Here is a 15,522-nt window from a genome sequence, read left to right as displayed (position 1 = left end):
GGCAGCCACAGTTTCTCTGGGCAACCTGTTCCAGTGTCTCACCACCCTCATAGTGAAATAATTCTTCCTTATATCTAATCTAAATCCTCCCTTTTTTTCAGTTTAAAAACATTCTTCCTTGTCCTATCATATTTCCTTAATACTACGATACTACATCTATCCTTTTCTCCTTCCAAACTCTCACCTTAGCTATAAGACTAGGAGATCAGAAACTTTTCAGTGGTCTTTGACTGTGGAACCTAGTCTTCTCATGGAGAGTGCGTCATTTCCTTTCCAGGAAGGAACTGAGACCCTGCCATATCTCAATACCTCCTGAGCTGGAGGGCTTTGAAGTGACTTTTGTAGTCACAAAAGCAGGTATTGCCATAAGTACCAGGCCTGTTCCTTCCAGCAATGTGATGTCTGTGGTCTGGTGTGCTGTTATTGCTGATGACTATGATTATTTGACTTGTGATTTTCTAGGAAATACCACCATCAAGTTTGCTTATGAGAGTGAAGCAATATGGAGTCCATTCAGCCCTGTGTATTAGACGGCACACATCATTCACCCTCATTAAGACTCTCCCAGTATTTTCTAAGACTGAATAAAAGCATCAAAGCTTGGTCCTTCTCCAGCTGCATGCTGACATTAACTGTTGTCAAGATGAGCTCAAAGGTTAGATAACATTTCTGCCTGCTGTGCTGTATTAATCTTGTTTTTATGTTGCTAAAGTAATTAAAATTGTCTGTGACAACAGTTTATGAAGTCCCTCAGACATAGAAATGAACTGTCTTTACACATAAAAACAGTCTTGTAAGAGACAAAATGAGAAAGAATACCAGAGCCACAGAGAAAATTGTATTAATTTTTCACAAATTGATGTATCTGAAATAATTATTAGTAACTATGCACAGCAATTCTGCATTTCAAATGGCAGCAAAGGTAGTGATGTAAGCTTAGATATTTGGGGTTTTAGATGACTGTTTAATCTACTCATAACTAAAAGACGTATATGCTAGACTATGGTATCTTGCAGCGTCAAGAAACTAACCAATGGAAAGCGAGCAGGGGCAGGCTAATTGCAGGAGTTGTAGGAATAGAACAGCAGCACTGACAAAAATGGCTCAGCAATGTTTTCTTAAATGATTATCCGATAGCTTAGCTGCTATCATTATCCTTCAAAATTCACATACAATTTTCCTTTTCTCTTAGAATGACCAAGTCATGTTTTCAGATACTTCTGTGCTCAAAAAAATTAAAATTAGCTGGAAGTAAGCTGAGTTTTTTGTTGACTGCATATGTAAATACTTCTGTGTTTGTCGTGTTACATCTTGGGTGCCTCATACAGTTATCTCATGCCATTACTACAGTTGTTCATCAAATCTAGTAAATAAGATTCGTGTTACCATGAAATGTACTTTTCAGATTGCAAAATCAAATAAATAGAAACAAAAAAATTTGCACTGGTTTTTGGTGTCTTTTTAAATTTATTTTTTTTTTTCCATGAGTTTGGGTGCTTTCCACATGCATATATTTCAATCCTACTTTCTGTGCTTATTGTAAATTTGTATTCTATTTTTTCCAACATAGTTTACTGCACGCTACTTAAAAATATAGTATGTTTCTCTTAAAACTGTGAAAGACATTTCACTAACTAAATACCATCTTGACGTTTATCTTCTGCATTTAATTATTTTCTGGCCCAAAGATACTACTTAATAATGAAGATGATTCTTTCTACTGTAGTTTGGATCTTGCAGCACAGAATTAAATCCAGTCCTTCTAGAATAGTAGCAAGATCTTTTCAAAGAGAGAGGATTTTGGTCTTCTCCCTGTATAGTAAAAATTTTATTTAAAAAACCAAACCAAAACACACATAGAATGGGTAGAGTGAGTGCAAATGTTCTGATTAACAGTAGGATACTGGGAGGCAAAGCAATTAGCAGATAATCCCAGATGATACAAGAGCCTTCCTTCTTCAATTTCTTTGTTCTTTGTTGCATAAAGCAAGCAGATGCATTATTAAATGAAAACATGAATGGGTGAGCTAGAAGCACAGTTTCTGTCTTACTGCTCTTTTTCAAATATTCTTTATCACAGAAATAAAAACAAATCAGTATATTAAATATCAGTATGAGAAATATTAAATATCTGGTGACATTGTGGAAGAAAAATGCTATGTCAGGACAGGAAGAAGATGGACACCTAAATATCATTAAGAACAGAAAAATTATCTGAGAGACAAGGACACATCCGGAAGTATTCATGAGCAGCAAAAATTGTCAGAGAAAGGTGATAAAGTTTTCAAATGTTCATGGTTATCAAAAAGATGTGATATTTGAAAAGCAATGAATCTGATGAATGATTCATTCCTCTTCTGACATAAAATCCTTAGTCAAGAAAGCAGATTTACTAGTAAAGAATATTTCTTTTTCTCTTGTTTTGTCCTTCAGCTCATAGATATTCTTTAAAAATAGTGAGGTTTACTATAACTGCCTATCCTATTTTCTCAGCCCCTGCTAGTTGTGCATTACGTACTATAGATCAACATGAAAACCAAAAAAAAAATAGGTAGATGTCTCTTATTTTCAATGCTGCTTGCTACTTTACATCCCTGGGAGAATTCCTCCCTATTACCTGTCCATTTTTATCATATGTCTTAGTTTCTTTTATTCCCCTGTGTGTCAGAGTTTGTTTTCCTTAAGAAGCCTACTAATCTTATTAATGACTGCCCTGTTTATAGAATGGTACAGCTAAACCACAAAATACAGCCTCTCCTGAAAAGCCAGAAGTTTACCAATTGAGCCAGGCTCTCTTGGCCATCTGGGCTGAAGTCGGTGTGGCAGGGAGGGTAGCTGTGCCTCAGTTCTGTTTCTAAGGGCACCTTGAATAAGCTGGAACAGGCTTCTTTTGCAAGAGACTTCAGTGCTTTTCTCACTTTGAGGGGTATCCATCAGCACGGTCCTTGTCTCATCCCAACACCATGTGCACTTTAATAGTGCACAGCGTAAAAGACAATAGGGGCAGCTACTTTCTGCCTCCATAGGTGTATCCTTCTGTTGTCATCTTAGTTTGCTGCTCAAGGTCACATGTGAGTGACTTTCTGACACTCCCATCTATGTGTTGGTTTACAAGTTGATTTGAAACTAGACCAAACCAGATGTCTTACAGATGGAGAAATGTGAGTCAGGCAAGAAGAAAAAGAGTGGGAATGGTCAAGGGAGTGGTATTGACTTGAAATTTAGCCTCATCCTACTTTTAGGGTATAGAAGGTACAACCACCTGAAGCCAAGGGGTGTGCTAAGTGTGAGCCTGCATTGCAGCACTGCTGACAAGGCAGGGGAAACCCAGAGCTTTCAAGCTATTTACATTGTAAGCACCTGGATTTGGAAGCAGTTCTTGTGTGTTTTTGCACTATTTGAACAACAGAGCCTCAATCGTTAGACCTCTGCATATGGAAATGCAGATGGCAATTATGCCTTGCAGAAGGATAAACTGTATGATGGTAAAAAACCCACGACAAATATTGTCAGCTCCAGCCTATGTTCATTGCACAGTGTCAGGAAAGATATGAACATGCCTCTCTGCAAACAAGAGGGATTTTCTGCCAGGAAACATTTCCTTAGTCATGAGTTGAAGACAAGCAATATTAGCTTTAATTAATATATAATGCAGTGTTAGGAAATGCGTTGCAGCAATGATAGTATTTTCTTCTGTGCTGTTCAGTGTTCTACCACCAAACACCAGCTTCTATCTTGCTGTTGCAAGTCTTTATTTGTGCTTTACAATTTATCAGATGGGCAAAATCGTTGAATGTTCAGAGGATCCCTTTTAAGTAACTTAATTCCTCTGCATACCATCTAATTTATTTTACTTTGAGCCCCTTTCTATACTGTAAAGCAACGACCCATTTAACACACCAGCAATTAATGCTGCTGCATTATAAACTGTCTGAAAGATGATTTTGCAGCTGCCTTGTGGTTCACATCGGAGACCATAGCTTCACAATGCTTCTGGAATCCAAACCCAGCGACATTGTTGCAGAGAAGGAATACAAATATTTTGATTATACTCTTGTTTTGAAAATTATAACTGTTTAGACTCATCCATGGTAGACCAAGGTGCAAAATAATTTTTTTCTGGCTAAATTTAACTCACCTCTGCTTCTGCCTGTGCCTAGGATATGAATACAAACCTCTGTCCATTTAGAATCAAACAAATGGCTTTAATGTTCTCATTCCCTCGTTTGATAGCAGTGCATCCACTGGAATAAAATTTGTGAAGAGAAAAAATTAGACCTATAGATAAGGAGTTAGAAACAATTAGCACAAAGTAAACAGCTTTGCTGTAGGACTTAGGTTAGGTTCAAGTGCATGGAAGAAAGAAGACTCTGAAAGCGAATAGCTTAATGGTACATGATATAAAGGACTTCATGGAGCTGTCATTTATGTCCTATGAGAGAAGGGAAATAAAGTCAAGATGTTACAGGTAAGCCAAGGTTTTGGAGGTTCTGAAGGGAAGAAAAAATTTATTTGCTTGCTCATAAATATTATAGATCTAATAATCAAAAAGGTGGGAATTCATATTTTGTTAGCATCAAATGGACACTCTTTGCTATCACTAAATCTTCTGAAATATTGCTTAGAGTATATAAACCTTTTCTGGGAAGGACTTTATAGACAAATAGGCAAGACATAAAAGGGTAGAAGCACTTAGTGTCAAAAGAGCATTGTCTATTTCAGAATTGCAACAACTCTAAAGCAAATAATCTCAGAAGTACATAGATGAATATGTTAATAGGTAAAGCACAGACTGGAAAACAGAAAGATCAATCATTTAAACAACAAGCAGGAAAAAATACCTGTTATGAGAGAGGACATTAATCTGGCCAATTTATTCAGGAGAGCTTATGTTGTCAGCATTAGGAATTTTCTAGAAAGTAAAAAAGGCAAGTTCTTCAGGCAAAAATTTTGTTCACAATTTTTATTCAGATGAAAATAATTTCTTCACAGTACTAATAATAAATGATTACTTAAGTGTAAATGATCAAGACTTGATTACATTTTTTAAAAAAGAAGAAATTACAAGCAAGCAGTATTCATGTTCAGAGTTTTAAAGGTTGAAATTCACAGAGCAGAAAACAATATGTCAAATCATTTATGAAAAGTATGTAAAGAGAAAAATTTTTATGAAAGTACTTTCACCTCCATGGACCATCTGTGTGTCCTGGCAAATTAGTCTGCAAAACAAAAAAAGCATGACTTCATCACCTGCTATATTGTTACTAAAAAATCTGCAGTAGTTTGGATTCAGCACTGATTTTATTATGAGAAATTTCTATGTATATTGTGAACATTCAGATTCACAGTTAATTTCCAATAATCTTTCGCCTTTTGCAAGTTTAAAATGTATTTTTTATTGCTATTAAAGCAAATAAAAATTTCAGCTAAAATGAAGTAGGATGGTGTAAAAAGTGCTTTGATCCAGTATCAATACTTTCCGTACCAATCAAATCCTTTTAATCTACTTATCAATATTTGCTCCTTAATACCCTGGCCCTACTTTGATCAGTAGACAAATATTCCACATAGAAGTAAGTGGCCACATCATTTTATCATAAGAACTAAGCATATTTGCCTGGTGAGATTTATTTTCAGTTTTTTGCTTGTTTACTGGTATTCATCTTCATATCTTCTCCATTATTCCACTAAGAGAAAAAGATATGTGTATTATATGACGCTTTCTCTTCATTCCCTCTTGAATGCTGGTACGAATTTTACCTTCCTAAAGTCTTTGTATGGGTCCCAGCTGTTCATAAGTCATATAAAAAAGCAATAATAAGCATCATCGATTGCTGTTAAAGCTGCAGCCCCATAAATACATTTAGAGATATGTGGCTTTATTTGTCCTACCCACTTTAATTTAGCTATTAAGATACCTTAGATTACATATAAATTAGAAAGCTTGTAATTTTATGATCTACCAAAGACACTAAACTTACCCAAACCCACATCCTAATAAAGTGTGAATATGCCGTTGTCAAGCGCCCTTAGATAAATCACAAATATATTTCTCTCTGTGAGAAGAGATTTGTTCTTTTAATTTACTGTGAACTTCTGAGGAGGAAATCTACTGGATGTGACAGGAGATAGTGAGCAGGCTAGAAGAACGATAAAGCAGTGGCATTTTTTTCTTCCTGGGAATGTCTAATAGTACAATGCTCAAGTGGGTATACAGATTTTTCAAGTCCTAGTACTGTTGCTCACTTTTTGGAATGAATTTCACATATATTTGATTTCTTAACAGTCCTTATCAGTTTTATTCTGTTCTCTTGCTGGATTTCCAGTTAGGAATTTTCATATATGAGGGGTATGTTAGGCAACTTCTGCAGAGATGAAATATGAATGAATTCCTTGGGGGAACTCCAAAGTACTGTTTTATATATGATTCTCTGATAAGTGGGGAAAGTGGTAGAGAATGAAATAATGAAAAGTAAGTATCTGAAATAAATCACAGTGATTTTTGTCTTCAATATATCATATGTATTTAAAGGACACAATTTTTGTCTGTTTTCCGTAGCATTCCCTCTCTTAACTGGTTAGAGATACATGGCTAGAAATAATCACAAGAAGTTCATTATAGACATAAAATTAAAAAAAAAAAAAAGGAAGAAGGCTTCAAAATTATTTTTAGATTTTGAATATGCTGTCAACATATGTCAACAATAAATGTATTAAATGAGAATATACTATGTTTCTTAGCAGAAGAAAAGATTCTCAAATAATTTTCTGCCTGACCAAGAAATAAAAGGCAAACCAAGCTGAAGGGTGTCCTGGGTTCAGCAGTAGCAGTCATTTTTTCTCTTTCTTAGTAGCTGTTGCAGCACTGTGTTTTTGACTTTCGGCCTGGGAACAGAGCTGATAACACTGATGTTTGGTCTGACCAAGGACTTTGTGAGTCTCATGCTCTGCCAGGGAGGAGGGAAAGCCGGGAGGAAGCAGAGACAGGACACCTGACCTCAACTAGACAAAGAGGTATTCCATACCACAGCACGTCATGCCCGGGGATGTAGAACTGAGTGTTCCCAAAAGGGCTAGATCACTGCTGGGGGTGGGCGAGATATCGGTCAGTGAGGTGTTGTATTCCCTTCCCTTGTTATTTCCTTTATCATTATTATTATTGGTGGTAGCAGTAGTGGTTTGTGTTATACCTTAGTTACTGGACTGTTCTTATCTCAACCCGTGGGAGTTACATTCTTTTCGATTCTCCTTCCTGTTCCTCCGGGAGTAGGAGGAGGGATAAAGGGTGTGGGGGGGAAGTAGACTGCGTAGTTCTAATTTGCGGCCTGGGCTTAAACCACAACAAAGGGAAACAGAAAGTGATTTGAATATGGCTACCTAAAGGCTTTGAGAGGCAAGGTAAGTCTGTGTCATGGCAGGTTTTAATTCTAGTGAAAATAAAATAGGAAAGGAAAAAAAGGAAAAGAAGTATTAAGTTCAATTCATGCCAAGACACTGCCAAACATGTAAAGCAGCAGGTGAATAGAGGTTGGAATAACATGACAAGTCCAAAGCATGTAGAAATAAAACCCTGGGGATTATCCTAACCTATGTGCACTGTTATAGTTAGTTTTATTACACTCTTTGGGAAGAAGCCACAGCAGAGAACTGAGAATTTTCTTGCTGGTTTATTCCTCCGGAAATAATTCTTGAGAACTCCTTATATAATAATATATAATATAAAAAATATAATTATCAATAAATAATGAAAAATATATGTATTTTGAAAGGCTTTCTAACACTAAGATTGTGCTTCTAAAATCAGTGGTGGATTATGTGCCGTGTCTTGAAGCATCAAGACCAGTGCTGATAACCCAAGTCACCCTAGTCATTTAAAGTACATATCTCTTTGGGGAGAACTTCACCTCTGCTGGTGCCTAATGGAGGCAGGCTGGCTCTTGCATTAGAAAAGGGATCACAATATTACCAATATAGATTATTCAGCAAATCAGAACATGGATGGTGACCTTTGTTTGTGTTTATACAAAGAGGAGGTAGATATTAAAGTTATACCATTAGTGTCCTTATAGATAAGTTGTCAGCATGCTCCTTGGTATGGGCTTGGCTTTTGCTCACTGATATCTTCACAAAGAATATCTAGGCATTTCTTCTGGAGCAGTGTAGTGCTGCTAATTGTTTATGTAGATCAAACCACAATATGTTGGATTGTGAAAAATTTAGTTGCAAGATACCAGCTGTGTTGTACCAACCAGTCTCAGCATCAGAGGATGGTCACCAGCCCATTTTATTTACTAGTACGCAAGTTGATTTTGTGCAAGTGTTCTAGGATCACATATACCTGATATAATCATATACCTGAGTTAGGTTACAGTCATCTTTGGAGTAAGATAGTTTTGTAAATTATTTTGTGGAAAAAAAAATGTTCATCAAATACTTTTTTCAGATATATTCAGCCATCCTAATTTATTCAGTAACACAACAACTGAGTACCTAAAAGCTTCCAAGACTCTCAAGCAAACTCTGAATAATGTGATGTCTAACAGCATTGAAACTAGTGGGGTTTTCTGACTGGCCATGTTTCACAGTAAACTTTAAGAAGAATAATATATGTATGCCTAGGTCCCAGAAAAGAAATTAGAAAAATACGACTGTTGTTCTCTCCATCCCCCACCCCTGCAGAAAGAGTTTGACAGCAGCTGTATACTTTATTGTACTGGGGAACTTGCAAGTTTCTTTTCAGCAGAAGCTGCCAGCTGCGACAAATTGTGTTCAGTTTTATAAGCAGTGGTCACTGGAGACTAAACTAAATTGGATTTGCTCTCAAATCCCAGAGCCCCTGCCTTTTTAGGAGAAGCTGCTGCTTGGATGATTGTAGGATTTAAATATGGCTAATAATGATATGCTAGAAAACTATTTCTGTAAACAAAAGTAGTTTCATGTAGAAGAGCAAAAAGAGGATGTCAAGAAGAAAAACTACAGGAAGTGATGGTTGCTTCTGTAATATATGTGATATTCATATTTTCTAAATAAATGTATTACTAAAGCTTCACAAAAATCTGACAGTATTGCAAATGCTGATTTTCAGATCTTATGAATTGATTAAGCTGGTAAGCAATAGCAACCTTTGTCCTTCCAACTAAATTAAAAGTTTAGAGTAGATATTCTGTAGAAAATAGAACTTCCAAGAAGCAGGGAACTAGCGCAGAAGCAAAGATTGCTTCCTGTTTTCACTCCTGTTTAGCAAAAATTCAGGAATTGTTTGTGTTTGGATTTATTTGCAACATAAGTAAAAGGTCTCCTTTGCCTGAACACTGAGGATCTATTTTTCTTGCAACTCCAGGGATCTTTCAGATGGCTTTCCAGCCAAAATCTCTGTTTCTGTTTGTTTTTCTCCCTTTTCCCTTTCATGTGCTTTGCTGCTGCCTGGAAACCTTTTTCCTAGCTTCTGCCATTTCTCTCAGGAACACAGTGGAAAGGGAGAGAAGTACCTTGTAACTCTGATCAGCAGCAAGTGCAGCTGGAGTAGCAGGGGGCTCAAGCACTCTTAGTACAAGTCTTCAGAAACTTTAGCTTTCAAATCTCAGAAATGTTGAAAAGTTTCTGTTGGACTTCCCCATGCAAACCCTGACTTTGCAAAGGCTTTGAAAGAAGCCATGTGAGGTGATTTTGACCACAGTGTCAAAAGGCATATTCTTGATGGAAAAGCTCAGCCCTGCCAGATGTCATGGTATTTTTGCAGAGCCAGGGGCCAGTAGAACTTCTGTAAGAAAGGATAAATGCTTTTAATATTTAAATAAAAACATGTTTTCCTCTGGATGGGTTCCTAGATGAACTATTCTTCTGGAATTTCTCGATTAAAGTGTGATTTCAGGCAGATATGTGGCCTGGAAAATTTCTGCCCATTTAGCTTTGCAAGCTTAAAAAAAAATAGTAAACAAGGTGTTACAGTGGGAAGTGTTTGACAACATCACTAATGGATGATGCTAAACAATATGCACAGGGGTCGATAATAATAATGTAATGTATGCATATACAAATGAAGCTCAGAGGCAGACTCCCAAATGGATTAATCACATGATTTGCAGGCACTCTTGGGCAAGCCTAATGGGAAACTTTGCTCTTTGAGTTTATCAAAGTGAGCTTTTACCACTATGTGCAATGTTTGCTGGTGAGGAGTTTCTCTGCAGAGTGCACTGTGCATGAAAGCCTCTTTAAATGGCTCATTCACTGTTATTAAGAAGATGACAGGCTTCATATTCTAAAGGAGGATTTTTGATTGCGTTACTTCCCTTGGAGACTTAAAAGTATAGTAAGTAAAGCTACGGCAACTTACTGAAAGCTGCTCTTGGCATGGTTCTTGGTTTCCTTTGGTAGCACAGTCTGTGTAACTTGTTCTTATTTCTCCAGTTCTTTCACAGTTTTTTCTCCTTCATTGTCACCCTGACAGTGAAGTTGAACAAGTTTCACTTAGTAACAAAATCTCTATCTACCATCTATTTTATCAGTTCATTTGAATCTAAGCTTTGCTTCAACAGCTGTGACAAAGGATGAGGGGTAATTTAGCTTCCTGAACAGCTTATCTTGTCTAAAAAAAAAAAAAAAAAGGTGAGATAAGCGGAGAAAAAAATAAGTCACCTACATGACTTCAGTGAACTTGTCCAGTAGCTGTTGTGATTAAATGGTCTTGGGACAGTGCTTGGGACCCCATTACTTGGGGTAATGGTTATTTTTTATGCTTCTCTCTCAGAAACTGTTCAGAAATGTTGAATGTACAATAGACTTCTTGTAAATTTGTGGGGCTTGTTAGTGGAAAATGACCTCAAGTAACAAACATGAAGGCACTGCAATATATATCTCCATAGGAAAACAACTAATTTAGGTAAAAGTAACTTAAATTCATTAGACCCAGTTTAAACTCTAGTATTTTTTTCTACTCAACATGAAAACTTAATCTGTCACCTCTTAGCAACAAAGTCCATTTCATAATTACAAGGTCTGCTTTTGAGTGTAAGATATTTTTGTTTCCTGTAAAACAGGACTATAGCTCCTAATGATTCTCTGATTAGAGCTGTATTTGCAAGATATGTTACACTGACATTCTCATCCCTGAAAGAAGCTTCCCAAATTTGTTCAACACAAAACACAAAGGGCTGTAGACATTCCTTTTGCCAATAATGCCATCCTGAAGCGGTGTGGGATTACTCATGTTGAAGGGTTTTGCTGAACAATGGCCTTAATCTCTCTGTGTTTTAGTTCCTTGCCCACAGCAGCAGGTATAGCATTGCCTCCTCCCAGCCCCACCTTTCTGTTTAGGTTCCAAGATTTTTATTACCTGGATTGTTTTATGCTATGTCTTTAGCCCAGCATGCTGGAGCTGTATTCAGGGTCAGGGTCCCTGTACACCCTCGCGATAAAAACAGAGTGTTTTTGAACAGAGAGATCTCTGTTAAAGATTATGCTAAGGAAGATGAGGAAACAAGTATGATAATCTCAAAAATTATGTTTGAGAAAGGCACCAGTGACAGAGAGCATGAAAGGAACTAGACCTAACTTGTGTCTCTCTGCCTGAACATCATCCTTAGGTGGGCCTGTGTGTATGAATTTCTATTTTGAAGGGTAAAGAATGAGATGCATTTGGAGTCTGGCCCAATTGGGAAAATATAATTGATGAAGTCACTAAGCCAACATCAGAATAAGAGTAAATTTCTTGCTCAAAGTTTTGAATTTATTCACCATGATGAGTGTAATACTTCTTAAGGCAGATAAAAATCAAGCCTGTCATGTTTTAGATATTGTACAAAACTGCAGGATTAAAATCCTCTCATCTTTAATATTAATGACCTGCTGGAAAAAGATCAAGTTGGAATGCTTGTTTACTGATTAAACATCACTTTACTTAGCCTTAGCTAATTAATACAAAGAATGTCCATCTTTTCCTGTTGGCTTATATCTACACTTCTGTTCTGGGTTCAGTAGCAGTAGTCAGTTTTTCTCCTTCTTAGTAGCTGTTGCAGCACTGTGTTTTTGACTTTTGGCCTGGAAACAAAGCTGATAACACTGATGTTTAGACTGACCAAGGACTTTGTGAGTCTCATGCTCTGCCAGGGAGGAGGAGGGGCTGGGAGGAAGCAGGGACAGGACGCCTGACCCAAACTAGCCAAGGAGGTATTCCATACCACAGCACGTCATGCCCGGGGATGTAACTGGGAGCTATCCGGAAGGGCACGTCCTCTTGTCAGTTGGGCTCTTTTCCGGCGGGCAGTATCATATTCTCTTCCCTTGTTATTTCCGTTATCATTATTATTATTGGTGGCAGCAGTAGTGATTTGTGTTATACCTTAGTTACTGGACTGTTCTTATCTCAACCCGTGGGAGTTACATTCTTTCGATTCTCCTCCCCATCCCTCTGGGGAGTGGGGGGGGGGAAGTAGACTGCGTGGTTCTAATTTACAGCCGGGGCTTAAACCACAACAGTTCTTTTTGGCGCCCAACGTGGGGCACAAAGGGTTGAGATAACAACAGATCTGACCAAGGCACAATGCTGATTTATTGGCTCCCAAAGTTGTTTCTCTTGATGTCACAGTTTCAGTATGCTGTAGCTTACTTAGAGCCGGTATTTGCTGTGTTAGTGTTTATCAAGTGTGGGCCTTGGGCTAAGGTTCTTGTTTCACTGTACTTCATGGTAATGGCTTGTAATACGGGAGGGCTCCGGCAGCAAGGCGGGATGGACGTGGCCGTGGACTTGTACCTGGCCCTCCCGCTGCTCATCACCGTCCTGGCCCTCGTCCTCGCCTCCGTCTTTGTGAGGCTGCGGGGAGCTGAGAGGGAGCGGCCCCGGGAGCCGGCGGCGGCTGAAGCGGCCCGGGGGAGCGGCCCCGGGGACCAAGCAGCGGCGGGAGCGGGGCCGGAGGCCGGGAAGGAGGCGGCTGCCGGTGGAAGTGGGGGCGGTCGAGGAGGGGAAGGAGGCGGCTGCCGAGCAGCGGGAGGAGGCGGCAGAGGAGCCGAGCCCCGCGGCCGAGCCCAGCCCCGTGGCGGCCGAGAGCATTCCCCAGCAGCAGCCTGCAGAGCTTCGTGAGCCCGAGCCGCAGGAGGATGCAGGAGACCCCGCAGCACTTTCCAGCAAGGCAGAGGAGGAAGATCTGGACTCAGAAAAAGAGAAGCTGGTGGTGAGAAAGCCTTCAAGCACAACAGCTACACCAGCCCCAGTGACAAGTACAGCAGCAGCATTTGAGAGTTCTGAAGGTTTTGAATGGCCTTTGGGTACCCTTGGAACCTGCCTGCTGATTGTGATGGGGATCACCATGTTGGCACACACACAGAGTGTGTTCTACGCACGGCCATTTTGTCTGATCCCAAGAGTTAAGCAGAGTCAGGATTGGGTCTTGTCTGGGTTTAGACAATACAGGGGGACCGAGAGGTTTTCCCCAAGGCTGGACAGTCATGAGTGTCACGGTGTGTGGGACAGTATGGGTGAGTATCTAATCCACTGGGCCCCTCCAGTGCTTTGGAAGTGTCGGAGATGGAAGGCAGCTGTGTGGAGTCCCCGACAACAAGTTGCAGAGACTGCTGCAGGGGAAGGTGAATTATTTTGAGCCTGATGGGCCCATGACACTTCAGGCCATCAGGGCAGAGATGCAACATATAGATGGGCCCGTGATCGAGGGGTGGACTTAACAATGGACATTATTGCCCAGGTTATTCATGAGTGTGAAACATGTGCTGCAATTAAACAAGCCAAACGGTTAAAGCCTCTTTGGTATGGAGGACGATGGCTGAAGTATAAATATGGCGAGGCCTGGCAGATTGATTATATCACACTCCCACCAACCCGCCAAGGCAAGCGCCATGTGCTTACCATGGTGGAAACAACCACCGGATGGCTGGAAACATACGCTGTGCCCCATGCCACTGCCCGGAACACTATCCTGGGCCTTGAGAACCAGATTTTGTGGCGACACGGCACCCCAGAAAGAACTGAATCAGATAATGGGACTCATTTCCGGAATAACCTTATAGACACTTGGGCCAAAGAGCATGGCATTGAGTGGGTCTATCACATCCCCTACCATGCACCAGCCTCTGGGAAAATCGAACGGTACAATGGGCTGTTAAAAACTACACTGAGAGCAATGGGTGGGGGAACTTTCAAGCATTGGGATACACACTTACCAAAGGCCACCTGGTTGGTCAACACCAGAGGATCTGCCAACAGGGCTGGCCCAGCCCAGTCAGAACTTTTACATATTGTAGAGGGGGACAAAGTTCCTGTGGTGCACATGAAGAATTTGCTGGGGAAGACAGTCTGGGTTATTCCTGCTTCAGGTAAAGGCAAACCCACTCGTGGGATTGCTTTTGCTCAGGGACCTGAATATACTTGGTGGGTAATGCGGGAAGATGGGGAAGTCCGATGCGTACCTCAAGGGGATTTGATTTTAGGGGAAAACAGACAATGAACTCAATTGTACGCTGCTGCCTGCTATAGTCCATCAACTAGAAGTCTGCAGGGCACCAGCGACTGGCCCTGACTTCCCTCCGACCATCATCCCAACAGAGAATGAACTTTGATAGAACCGGACGAGTTCTACAGTAAAGGAACAATCAGCATCAGCAGGCAACGATCCAACACTGCACACAGCCTCTCCTGCCCTGAAAGACTGTTACAAGAGATGGAGCCCAACATCATGAACCGAACGGACTCAGTAGCTTTATAGGAATTGGTCCGTGTACTAAGATAACAGTGCACTGAAATGAGAGTGAGGGTATATGGAAAATGTGGGATCTGAGCATGATGTGAATGGTATGGAATAAGGGGTGGATACTGTCCTGGGTTCAGCAGTAGCAGTCAGTTTTTCTCCTTCTTAGTAGCTGTTGCAGCACTGTGTTTTTGACTTTTGGCCTGGAAACAAAGCTGATAACACTGATGTTTAGACTGACCAAGGACTTTGTGAGTCTCATGCTCTGCCAGGGAGGAGGAGGGGCCGGGAGGAAGCAGGGACAGGACGCCTGACCCAAACTAGCCAAGGAGGTATTCCATACCACAGCACGTCATGCCCGGGGATGTAACTGGGAGCTACCCGGAAGGGCACGTCCTCTTGTCGGTCGGGCTCTTTTCCGGCGAGCAGTATCATATTCTCTTCCCTTGTTATTTCTCTTATCATTATTATTATTGGTGGCAGCAGTAGCGATTTGTGTTATACCTTAGTTACTGGACTGTTTTTATCTCAACCCATGGGAGTTACATTCTTTCGATTCTCCTCCCCATCCCTCTGGGGAGTGGGGAAGAGAAGTAGACTGCGTGGTTCTAATTTACAGCCGGGGCTTAAACCACGACAACTTCATATTGTATTTCTTACCTTAACCTGTAGCTATATTGTCTTTAACATATTCTTTTTGAACACTGCTGTAGTATGCATATACTTGGGTAATTTACTGGCAAAATCAGCTGCTGATTTACTGGTGGGGAAAAATGGAGTACTGAGTGAGTTTTTGTTTCTTCCCATTGCCCTGAATCAATTATAGCCT

This window comes from Psittacula echo, assembly GCF_963264785.1.
Source record: "Psittacula echo genome assembly, chromosome: 4".
In the NCBI taxonomy this organism is placed as follows: domain Eukaryota; kingdom Metazoa; phylum Chordata; class Aves; order Psittaciformes; family Psittacidae; genus Psittacula; species Psittacula echo.
This window is presented reverse-complemented; position numbering follows the sequence as displayed.